The sequence below is a fragment of the Prionailurus bengalensis genome, chromosome C1 (assembly GCF_016509475.1).
Source record: "Prionailurus bengalensis isolate Pbe53 chromosome C1, Fcat_Pben_1.1_paternal_pri, whole genome shotgun sequence".
Lineage (NCBI taxonomy): Eukaryota > Metazoa > Chordata > Mammalia > Carnivora > Felidae > Prionailurus > Prionailurus bengalensis.
The window spans coordinates 10,454,593-10,467,132 of NC_057345.1; the positions used below are offsets into that span (position 1 = coordinate 10,454,593).

At 50.8% G+C, this 12,540-nt stretch overlaps 1 protein-coding gene across 1 annotated transcript in view; it reads left to right on the forward strand.

Annotated features, from left to right (window-relative positions):
• Positions 1-12,540, forward strand: part of KAZN (kazrin, periplakin interacting protein) — a 1,100,886-nt gene that overhangs the window by 604,845 nt on the left and 483,501 nt on the right. The window lies entirely within an intron of this gene.

Consider the following 12,540-nt stretch of genomic DNA (forward strand, 5'->3'; position numbering starts at 1 on the left):
GGCTGCTGTCTCTCATATTGGGTCCATTCACTTTATTATTTTCTAGGACATCATACAGTCCTTTGGCCATGTGGGGGGGGGGGGGAATATCTGCTCATTTCATTTCCGAGCAAGGGGCAATTGGTGCCGATCATGATTCATAGCTCCAGGAATCCAACATCTTTTTCAGGATGTTGTGCAAATTTTCTATTAGGAGATGTGCAAATTTTCTGGTGGTCCCTGGGAGGTCCAGGGTAATTGCACTGTGTTGCGGTTAGCTCGGTGTTCGCCACTGCTGATGAATCATCTTTAAGATATATTACCAGTGTAGCCACGTACAATGAAGGATTGTGTGACTGATATTAAGAGATGTGTAGGGGGGGTGGTGAAGGACAAGTGAGCGATAGCTGTGCGTTGGACAAGTTGTGTGGTTGGTGATGAGGAGAAAGGGGACTAACATTTCACGAGCATCCGCTCTGCACCAGGGCTTAAACTAGGTGAGTTATGCATGTCAGCTCACCTTATCCCCCATGCCCACGCTATGAAACCCCTCGTCAGGGCCACCAGTGGTCACATTGCCGGGCCCTCAGTCTCCTGCCTCTAAATCACACCTAAGTGCTGACAACTTCCAAATTCATATTTCTAGCTCAGATCCACTGCCCGAACTCCAAATTCATGTATCCCACTGCCTGCTTGATAGCTCCACGTGGATGTCTAATACACATTTCAAAATTACTATACACCTTATCCCCAAGCCTGCTCCTCACCCAGCCTTCCCCAGTCACAAGTGGACCTTTCATTCTTCCAGTCGCTCAAACCCAAAGCACTCAAGTCACCCTCGACTCCTCTCTGCCACATGCCACATTCAACTGTCAGCAAATCCTGTGTCTCTCCCTTCAACATCTCTCTAGAACTCAGTCCTTTTCTCCATGTTCAGCCGCCTCCCTCCACGTCACTACCACAGCCCAAGACACCATCATAGCTCTCCAGACTTAGCAACATCTGCCTGAATGGTTTCCTGCCTCCACTCCCGTCCCCCTAGAGTCCTTTCCACACGGCAGCCAGGGGAGCGTTCTAAAGCATAAACCACCTCCTACTGGACCTCTGCTCACACTATGCAGCGGCCCCATCTCAATCAGAATAAGAGCCTGAGCCCTCGTAAGTCCGTAACCGTTTCTCACATAAGCCAGTACCCGTCTCAGCCACCAGACTGTGAGCACCGTAAGCGCAGGGACTGAGTCTCCCCCATCCCTGCATCCCCGGCACCTAATGCACCATCCGGCGAAAGAGGAGGAGCAAATGCTGAGAATCACTTTCTCCATGCCCTGTGCCATTTTAAACCCTCATGCCCATCAACTTCTTCAATCTTCATAACAATGCTATAAATTATTAGTGGTGCTCTTTTACAGATGAGAAAACTGAGGCACAGAGAAGCCAAGTGCCTTACCCAACGTCACAGACCGGTTGGAGGTAGACCCCCAGGCAGCCTGGGTCCAGAGGCAAGTCTGTGCTCTTAGTTGGCCCATTATCCCCATTCTCCTGCCTTTCCTAAGTGTGCCCTTGGCAGATGGGCGGTGGCCGAATGAATAAGTAAGTCAGCGCGGGTTAACGGTGATTATAACTATCACACAAGAGCACTCCCGTGCGTCAGCCTCTGGGATGCCTGAGATTAGGTTCCCTGCCTGCAGCCAGTTTACTGAGGAGTGCTCTAGGGAGATAGTCCTCATGTAATGGAGTGAAGAAGTCAGATTTGGGCAAAAGGAAAAGCAGGCAGACAATGTGGTTTACTCCTGATGTCTGGAGGGAGCTCTGGGGCTGGGATGGCCCTTCAGAGTGGTCCAAATGGAGACACAGGGGCTGGGATTTTTTATTCAAGCTGGTGGCCAAGGGCTGGTCCACGGGTGGGGGTGCAGCCTTGGATGAGGCAGGCCCCTGTCACAGATGACAGCCACTGGTAACAGGGGCAAGGATGAGCCGTCAGTGGCTGACATTCCTAGCCCTTGGCAGATGAGTGCATAGGCCCTAAAGAGGAGAACTGGGGAGAGCTGTACCGTATCCCCTACATGGACTAAGGATTCTGCATAGCATCTCATTTAATGCTCATTGCCATACCATAATGAGTTACACGTTTGTTACGCCCACTTTATAATCAAGCAAACTGCAGTTTGGAAGTTGTGCCTAAAGCTGACCGATCATCCAGGAAGATAAGATGGGGATTCCAGCCCCGTGTGAATGAGGAAAAGTCTGAGGGGACCAGGGCCTTCATGCTGCCCAGGCTGCAGGCCCAGGCTCACCAGCTTCTTGTTGGGGCAGTGTTGGCATGGGCACGGGTCTCCATTGCCCGGTCTGCCACTGCCTGTCTCCTGCTTGTCTCCTCCTCCCCTGCACGGGCATGTGCTCCTTCCCGATCCTTGTGCCTGTGGCCGGGGTCACTAGCCTCATTCCGCAGGGCTTCTGGGTTGGGCACACACACCGGGCCTACTCAGGCGGGGGAGTACTGTGCTGTGGCCCAGGGGTAGGCCAGCTCTTGTCTGGGAACGATAGGAAAGAGAGGCCTCTTCCTCGGAGGTAGCTAAAGTAACATGATGTAAGGCTACAGCTGCCTGTGGCCATGTCTCCCCAGCCTCCTCTACAGGGAGAGAGGCCAGGTGCATAGAAGAGAATGAGAAAGGAGGCCAGGGAAGAGCAAGTGAGAGAGATGTGCTGGCTTGAGCTCCCGGGATCCCTGAGCTCTGACCTCGCTCTGGACACCCTGCTTTGTAGGCCAATAAATTCCCCCATTGGTCTCTAAGCTAGTACACATTGACTCGCTTGCACCTGCAGGTGGAATGAGAGCCTGAAGTCAAGGTGCTAGTTTCAATAGTGTATCAGTCCGTTTTTGGTGTGTAACAAACAGCCTCAGAATCCCTGCACTTACAGCAACATTCATTTTTCCCATTTATGGATCGACACACTGCGGAGGGCGTGGCTAGGCTCTGGCTGGCTTTTTTTCCCCCAGGCTGAAGGGCGGGCTCAGGCGGGCTCCCTGTGTCTTCCTTCTGGGGCTGAGAACAATGAGGCAGTTGCCTGGGCCACTCGCTTCTCACCGAGGATTGCAGGAGCCTAAGAGGCCAAGCAGAACTGGGTGGAAGTTTTAAAGGTCCCTCCTTGCTGCAAGTCAAGGAACACTCCCGTGGCCAAAGCAAGTCAGATGGCAGAGTGGGGCAGAGGAAGGTGATCCACCTGCCTTAGCGAGAGGTGCAGAAAAGCCACAGGCAGGGGCAGGGTGGGCACTTCGGAGGGGAGTGAGGAATTAATGGCCATGATCCAGCATGCTACAGATGTGCAAGAGGAGTGAGGAGAGGGGGCTAAATGGCTCCTGGGGCAGGGGGACATCCTGGCCATCACGCCGATGTCAGTGAAGGTGTCCCGTCCCCCACGTCCCCAAGGGCAGCCCCGCCTCTCCTGATTGTCAGAAATACAGCAGAGTCAGCGGAACCCCAATACCTTCTCAGAACGGCACATGCCATCTCGAGGCAGCGGCTCCGCTCCGTGTGCGGAGAAACCAGATCCTTTCTGAGAGATCAAAATCGATTTTAAACAGACACAGCTGTTCCCTAGCGGGGGCGTCGGAAGGGAGAGGGGGAGACACGGTAGGGAATGTTTTGTTTCTTTTTGTTTTAAGTTGTTGGAATAACCAAAGAAGATTTCTGAGGTTTGATTATTAATTTCGGGAAGAACCGCTTGCCAAGTTTGCTGTCCTTTTCAAGAAAAAGAAGGGTGAGATCAAAGAGATGCTTCATAGCAGAGGTGTTCACCTTATATTGAGTTTGGAAGCTTTTCGCAAGAGAAGGATCGGAAATAGAGCTGGTTTGTTTTTCTGATGTGCCCCTCAGATGGATAAATCAAATACCACAGTTGAATTCAGCTCCGCGGATGTTTACCGAACATCTCCCCTGGCCACGTGCTCGCTCACTTATAAAAATACAAACAAATAATAATGATAGTGAGGATTGCCCCCACACGTCTGGGTTATCTGGCCCAGCCAGCTTCTGTCCCGGGGTCTCAGTTACGTCATTTGTAAAGAACGCAGGTGTGGCCTGTGAACGCCGAGGTCCCTTCTGGATCTACAACTCTCAAGTCCACAAGCCGGAAGACGTTCTTTTCCCGCTGGCCGCTGACTAAAAGTGCAGAGGTCCGCACTTGGGAAAGCAGACCTCCTGAAGCCACGAGCGTCAGAGGCCCAAACAGGGATGGGATGTTCGAGGCCCTTCCCGTGGCAACGCAAAGAGTTCCTGGGGCAGAATTCCTCCGTTCAGGTATGTCTATGAAGCCCGTCTTCACTATGCTTTTTGCTTTACCAACAGTGAGTTCAGAGGAGTAAGGAGGTGATACAAGATGCCAGAGAAGTGGACTCCGCTGACGTCCCCTTGACCCAGCCCTGCCTCTTTGTCGGTTGCACGACCTGGGGGGACTTAGCCTCCCCACGCCTCACTTTTCTTCTCTGTAAAATGTAATAGTAGCTTCTTCCTATAGGGCCGTTGTCAGGGATGTAAGTCAAGTCCTTAGCACCGTGTTCAACGCAAGAACCCACTGGAATCGGTATTATCATTTTATTAACAAAGCCCCCCCCCTTCATGCGCACTTTTCAGGCAAAACTGGGTTCTGAATCTGCCAGTTCATTTAGCCTCTGCTTAGAAAACCCAAAAGAAAAAGAAAGAAAGAAAGAAAAGAAAAGAAAAGAAAAGAAAAAAAAGAAAAGAAAAGAAAAGAAAAGAAAAGAAAAGAAAGGTTTATACCATCGCTGAAATGCAATGGGGAAGGTACCGTAACTTCCTTCAGCATTCTTCCCATACAAGGGTACACAGATTTGTAAACGTATGTGTTACTTTGAACTCACAGCAATAATAAAAGGAGCTTTTAAAAACTGGAACCAGAGAAACCCTGTGAGTTAGGGGGGAAATCCAGGTGGCAAGTGATACATGGGATCATTTCCTGCTTGGTGTCCAGAGGGAACTCACCCACAGGCGTGCTGAGGCTCCGTTCTCTGAGTCTGCGCCCTCAAGCAGGGCTGCATTCGCCCCGGGGGAAGAGCGCACATCTTTCCTGACTTGCACAAAGGTGCTCTGTGGGCCAGCCAGGGCCCCGGACCGGTTCATCCTTTAGGAGACATCCACGTTCATACTCTGGTTTGAAGCCTCCCTAATGAATGACGGGACGAGAACCTAGATCTGTCTTTCATTGCTCTCTGAAGCTGCCTGGGGGCCTCAGGCTCCACATGCTTGCCCAGAGCTGTAAGGCTCCTAGGGCTAAGTGGCCACCTGCAGGAGGCCACCCCCGCCAGCCCCAAGGACTCCTTACTGGCCCTGGTGGATGAGGGAGTACCCAGCTCTGTTTCCTTTTTTTCCAGACTGTTTCTCCTCTTTGATACAGGACAGCTGTCTTAGCGCCGTCCAGGCATCCGTGCTCTTACAGTCCCAGCAGCTTGAGAGGCTAGGTGTGGAGCCAGCGTGCTGGGCAGAGGGGTCCAGGGCCAGAGACATGGGTGCAAGATGACAGAGAACGCCTGGCAAGGAGAAAGAGCGAACCGCCCCCCTCGGCTCTTGTTTCCACGTCTCCCCCAACCTCTTTTAAACCCAAACCTCCTAGCTCTTTGTTTATCAAAAGGAACACACGTCTCCAGCTAGCTCTTCGTGGACAGAGGTGTCGAGGAACTGTTTTACCATCAAGGCGGCTGAGGACGCTGACCCAAAAACGCCATAACGGACATTGCTCTGAGCAGGCACTGTTCCCTCTGGAACGGCGCACACACGCCTAATAGCGTGGCCTTGTGGTTCCCAATGTTGGATTCTAAAATTGTTTTACTCCCCCCCCCCCCCCCGCATAAAATAAGGCTGGTAAACAAATAAAGGGACAGTCAATTAAGATAAATATGGCAACTTCACAATTTACCGACTAGAGACGCATTATCCCAGTGAGCCCAACGTTGGGTAAAATAGCTCTTTTCTGACTATGTCTACAATTGGTCGGCTAATCCTGACTGTCAGGGCGGATGGTCCCAGATACAGTCCTTCGTGGCACACTGGATTGAACGGTATATACTATTTGGCTAATAAATACTTTTCAGAGAGCACCTTAGTGCTGCAAAGGTTTAGCATTGACTCCAGGGGCCAGCTTCCAAGGCCCTTTCTTACTACCTCTGCTTCCGATTCCTGAGAAAGGACACGCTGCCATCGCCGCATCTGAGATGCCTTTGTAATGAGTCATCAAGGGGCCCTGGGGTCCTAATTCCCCAAGCTGTTTGGTGCCTACTATGGGCCACTCCTCTGTGGCCTCGAGTGAGGGCCACCCTGGTCTTTATTGCTGGTCCTAAGACGGAAGGGGCTCAGTGCGTAAGGCATCCTACAGGTCAAAAGAAACGAACAGAGGGGAAAAGGAAACTCTTGAGAGTCTGAGCAGGGGGGTGGGAGAAGACATGAGAGAGACCTCTCCTGCCTGAGTTATCATTTAGTTAAATAAATGGCAGAGCAAAATGTGGGGCGGGGGGTTGGGGCGGCAGAGGATAAGGGGTCCTGAAAATCCCATTCTCGGAAATTCCCACTGTGCTCCTTACTGAATCGAATGCACTTCTGTTAAAAACAACAACAACAAAAACAGAAACAAAAACAAAACAAAAAACACCTATCTCCTCACCCACCCCTGGAAAGCATAGAAAGCAACCTGTATAGGATGGAGATCACATAAATAGTACTATCAGTGAGAAAAGAATAAATTACCCATTTAAGGTAGGGCTGGAAAGCATTTCAAGCCACTGGGGTACCATTTCATGAACCAAAAGAACTAATTTACCAAATGGGTCCCCAGGGCCTAGAAGAACTAATGCACCGGCCACTGAGGAGTGGCTCCTTCTGTTTCTCCATCACATCAGTGCCTTTGGCAGAGAATAAAGGGCGCAGGGCTGGAAGGGACGCCGAAGGTCCCTTGGTGCATCAGTGCGCACAGGGAGGAGACCATGTTCGCGCATCCGAGGGGAAGGGGGAAAGGAAGAAGAGGCAGACGTTAGAATCAGACCTACCTGGGCCTGAATCTGGTTCTGCACCTTCTAGCTGGGTGGGTCTGAGCAAACCTGAGCTTGGGGTTGCTCCTGATCTGCTGAAAGGGGGTCCTAACACCTATCCTTAGCGTGGGGAAGAGTCAGCCTACGCTGGTGGCGGTGAATGGATGAGCACAGTGGCCGGCCATGGTGGCATCCAAAGGACAGGAGCTGCCCGGACAGCCCTCGCCGTCCATCCTCCCCTCCAGGACCTCCTCATGTGTGTCACATCACTGATACATCCACTGAGTTCTGCCAGGCACCAGGCACCCTGCCAAATGCTTCCCATGCATTGTCTCATTTAATTTCTCAACAGGTCTGCGAAGTAGGTGGTCACATTATCTCATTCTACTAGTGAGGAAGGTGAGACTCAGGGAAGTTAAGGAACTCTGTGAGTGTCACAGGGGGAGTAAATGGCAGGGCTAGGACTTGAACCCTTGTCTGACCAACCCCATAGCCCGTGTGTTGACCCTACTTTTGCCCTTCGAGAAGAGTGAGATCATTCATGATGTCAGTTAGCATTGTCCTGCCAATGGGCTGTAGAGAAGGGCTTCACTGAGACGAGGCATTGGAGCTGAAGACCCAATGACTGGAAGACTCTGACCATGTTCTCTTTAGCCCTGTTCAAGGAATCTCTCAGACACTGCCCTTGGTACTGAAAAGTAAACTAGTGCCCAACCCGCGGATACAGCCAAGACCTAAGAACGCGGGAGATCTGACAAGAGACCTGGGGGTTGGACCAGTTCTTTGGGGTGTAGGGATGGTTTTCTACAGGTGGGCAGATTTATCTCAGGGTTTTGCATTTTGCTTGGCTGTTGCTATTTGTCACCATCACACAGGTAGTAACAGAGCCCAGAGCCAAGAGCCCGGGCCATGAGGCACATCCCTTTGTAAGCCCCACACCACACCCGATAAACATCAAAAGTACATGGAACATTCAAGGGAAAAAAATTACACTTCTATGAAGAAGCATATATATGCTTTCAGTATATATGCTTATGTGTTTGAATCTATGGTTAATATGTGTTTTTAATATTTATCTATTCCATACATAGGTGCGTCTGAATCCTAAGTGATTGTTTGTAAGGGAAGAATGTGCAGAAATGACTGAGTTGATTAAATAGACACAGAAGGGATGCACCTGACCAGCTTCCCGACCCTTAGATGAGACATTGCCAGGGAAGTCAAGAGAAAAATGTCGTTCTTTTTTTTTTTTTTAAGTTTATTTATTTATTTATTTAGAGAGAGAGAGAGCGCGCGCATACAAGCAGGGGAGGGGCAGAGAGACAGGGAGAGAGAGAGGATCCCAAGCAGGCTCTGTGCTGTCAGCGGTCAGCCTGATGTGGGGCTTGAACTCATGCACCGAGAGATCACGACCTGAGCTGAAACCAAGCGTAGGATGCTTAACCAACTGAGCCCCCTAGGCGCCCCACGCATGTCACTCTTCACACTAATAACTGTGCTCTGTGTCCGCACTGGTGCCCGTGTGTGGCATCCGTTCTCACCTTACAGCTCCGGGCTGTTTCCCTAAGCCCCACAGTCCTCTGCCCTGTTTTCCTCTCCTGGTGTCTTTTTCCTCCAACCCTTTGTTTCCTGGCTGTGGGTCTGAGGGTGACTGTTGGGGTTCCATGGGGATCTCGAATGGAGGGGGGTGGGCGAGACAGAACAGCCGGCATCCAGAAGAGGGGGCGGGGCTACAGCCACTCCTGAGGTTCAGAAGGTCTCTCGCATTTATGTGTTTCACACGTGTGAACAGTGCTTTATGGACGCCTGCTCTGGGCGCCTAGGGCAGGGGGTCCCAGACTTTGTGGGGCACCAGACACTCCTGGGAAGCTTGTTGCAAATGCAGAGACCTGGCGTCTCCTCAGAGCTTGCGGTTGGTTGGCAGAGGGGCCGAGGGTCTACACTGTAACAGAGGAATTAAGCGACGGGAGGGTAGTGAGCAAAGGGGAGAGCCATACGAGATGGAGTCGGAGGCCAGATTGTGCAAGATCGTGAGCTCGCGCTCCCAAATTTAGAGTTGAGGAAGCGCCACGTGCACCAGTGGTCTGGCATGACCTTGACAATACGTAGTGCTGGATACACAGTAGTAGGATGCTTGGTCATTTTCCAAAGACTCTGCTTTGTGGGGGGTGGGGGGGCATCTGGGTGGCTCAGAAGGTTAAGCGTCTGGCTCTTGATCCGCTCAGGTCGTGATCTCACGGTCCTGGGATCCAGCCCCGTGTCGGGCTTTGCACAGAGCATGGAGCCCGCTTGGGATTCTCTCTCTCCCTGTCTCTCTGCCCCTCCCCCACTCACTCTCGCACACGCGTGAGCTCTCTCCCTCTCTCTCTCTCTCAAAAAATAAATAAACATCTAAAAAACATAAAGACTCTGTTTTTCATCCCTCCCAACTCCTTTACCAACGTGGCTTCAGGGTCCCTTCCTGTCTCTGCGTCTCTGTTTCTCCATCAGTAGATAATGATAGTGCTGGATGAAATGATCCCCAAATTGCCTTCTCGGACCAGATAGTTCATTCGGCTGTAGGTTGGGGCAACCACATACACTGGGTTTCCTGGGACAGTTCCAGTTTGTGCCACTTGTCCCGGCTTCATTATTCATGACACCCTCTTGTGCTCTCAAAAGCGTCCCAGTTTGGACATTAAATTATAAGGTCATTCTATTTATGGGAAAAGGGAGGTGCGTGTGACATGACTGTCAGCCATGGGCTAGGCTCTCTGCCTTAGTTCTTATCAGGAATTTTCTTTCTCAGAGCAAGGATGGTTTTGCAGACTTTCCAGAATGCCCAGGTAAGCTTCGAAGGAGGGCCTACGGGCCAGTGCACTGCCCGTGGCTTGGATGGGGTATGGCTGATGGGGAGAGATGGCAACTGGTAACATTGGAGAAATGGCAGCAGATCTCTATGAAGCAAGCCTATTTCTGTGGCTTCATGAGGAACGTGCACTGTCACATCCTCACAGTTGTGGACCCCAAAGCGAGAAGGCTGTGATTGACACACAGCTCTGGAGCCCCTCCCCCTTCTCCTAAGAAGTGAGCTGTAGATGTGAGTCAGCCTGCAGGTAGGCAAGGGGGCAGGGATCTGGAGGATTCTGTGACTGTTTTGCTACCTGGGGTCACCCAGGGAAGAGCAGTGGCGGAAGTTGCGGGGAAGAGAGGTAGAATAGTCATCGTTCTGGTTTAAACGGAGCAGATTCTAGGCGGTAATTGATCCCAGACTTTCTCTCTGCGATCTGGTCCTTTTGTATGTGGGTGAACATAAGGAGACACAGCTGGGAAAAGCCCCCTTTTTCGCGTGAAGAAAAAATTTCTCAAAATTAAAATTCTGTAAAATCATAGGAGGCACCCCAGGGGCTTCCAAAGTGAGTTTCTTGACATTTCAATGGCTGTACTTCAAGTGGGGGAGAGGAGGCAGAGGCAGAGGAGAAAGAGCTCAAGGAATGGGGGCTTGCTTTCTTTTCTCCTTGTTGGGGTTTTGTGTTTTGTTTTGTTTTGACTTGATTCTAAGATTCTGGTGTGTGGGAATAATCTCACTGAAGAGGAAAATGAGTAACACTTGGTCAGTTTGTTTACCGAACGAACACGCTCACACACACTCATTTGCAGAGCGTTTATGATGGTGGCAGGGATTCAAAGACAGATAACGACGCTGAACGGTGACCACCCTCCCTCTCCCACGCGGAAGCTATAGGTGAAGTGGGAGAGAGACAGGTAAACAGATGAATTACTGTGCCTTCTGATGAGCGCAGGGCTCTCCAAACGACCTGCTCCAGATCGTTTCCTCGGAAGATTTGTTCCCAGGACACCCCTCCCCCGCCTTTTATTGGTATTTGCATAAGTGCTGACTTATTGTTTATTGAGATGAAATTCACATAACATAAAACGAACCCTTTTAAAGTGAACAATTCAGTGGCATTTCATACCTTCCCAACACACCACCACCTCTGTCTAGTTCCAAAATATTTCATCTCCCCAAAATAAAACCCCGTACCCACGAAGCAGCCATTCCCCACTCTCGCCTCCCCCCAGCCCCTGGCTAACATTTCTCTATCGATTTACCTGTTCTGGGTATTTCATGTAAATGAAATCATGTTACCTTCTGTGTCTGGCTTCTTTCACTTAGCATAATATTTTTGAGATTTATCCACACTGTGGCAGGTGTCTCATCCCATTCCTTTTCCTGGCTGGATAATATTCCGTTATATGGACGTACCACCATTTGTTTATCCATTCATCTGTTGTTGGACATCTGGGTTGTTTCCACCTTCTGGCTGTTGTGAACAGCGCTTCTGTGAACCTTTGTGTGCAACCTTTTGTTTGAGTTTTCTGTTTTCAATTCTTTGCCTATACACCCCGGAGCGTAAGTGCTCAGTCATATGGTAATTCTGTGTTTAAGTTTTTGAACACAGTGGCTGAACGATGACAGCCCCTCCGCCCCTCCATAACTTTTAGCCAAAGGACTTCAAAGAACTAAATCCTGATTTACAAACACGCCAAGCAGCCTAGGTTCCTTGGTTGGTCCAGTGGGTCAGGGTTCCGGCTAACGAGACTAAGGTCAGGGGTTCAATCCCCAGCTGACCAGTTAGCTCAGGAGAGTCGACAGTGAAAAATTATCTCTGCTGCCACATGTTCCACCAATACTGTCTTTGCCCTCTTACAAAAGCTTGTTAGTGGCCCCAGGGGGATGAAGCTAGAGTGGGTTTTTATGGTTCCATAAAAATCTAGCATCCAAGGCACAGTGGGACTAATTGGAAAGCAGATGACTGCTTACTTCCGCTCTTGGTTTCACTGGATTTCTGCGGGCCCTTTGGGTAAATCGCTTCACCCCCACCCAGAGCCTCAGTTTCCTCATCGCTAAAGTAGAATTCATAATCCTTCCTCCAAAGAGATGATAACCCAGCTAAGCACTTTGCATATCGTAGGCTTCCTACCTAACAAACGCTGATAAATCTCCAGGGTGGGGAACTTCAGTCTGTCCAGGAACATCAGCTTCTGCAGTCGGCCCTGAGCTACTACTCTCCCGAGGCTGACCGAGCTGGGGTGGCCGTGCACTATTGTCCTCGGGGTTACATTGGCTGTTCTAAATTGTCCTATTTGCATGGAATGAAGCTTGCTATGGTAACAAGGTCTGGTGGCTGGAATCCAGGGCCCCAGTGAAAAATGCAAAGCCTGTGCTCTGGGAGAGAGAGGAGCTAGATAGGTTTATCAACTTTAAGGTTACCTCAGTGCTCCTTTGAAGGGGCAGTAGGTAAACTGAGACAGCAGGGCCTCAACGTTCACGCCGCTCCAGTAGGATGAGAAAGAGGGAAGCCCCTTTGATGCCTTCCAGTCTTCTCTCCTGGCCTCTTCCCTCTCGTCCCCCAATATTTAGCCCAGCTAAGAAGCTTAGTACCTGCTGAGGCCAGCCCTCCACCTCGGGTGCACGCACGGGGTGGGGGCGGGGGCCTGCGAGGAGGCCGGAGCTCCAGTGGCCCACCCAGGGCCCGGACCCG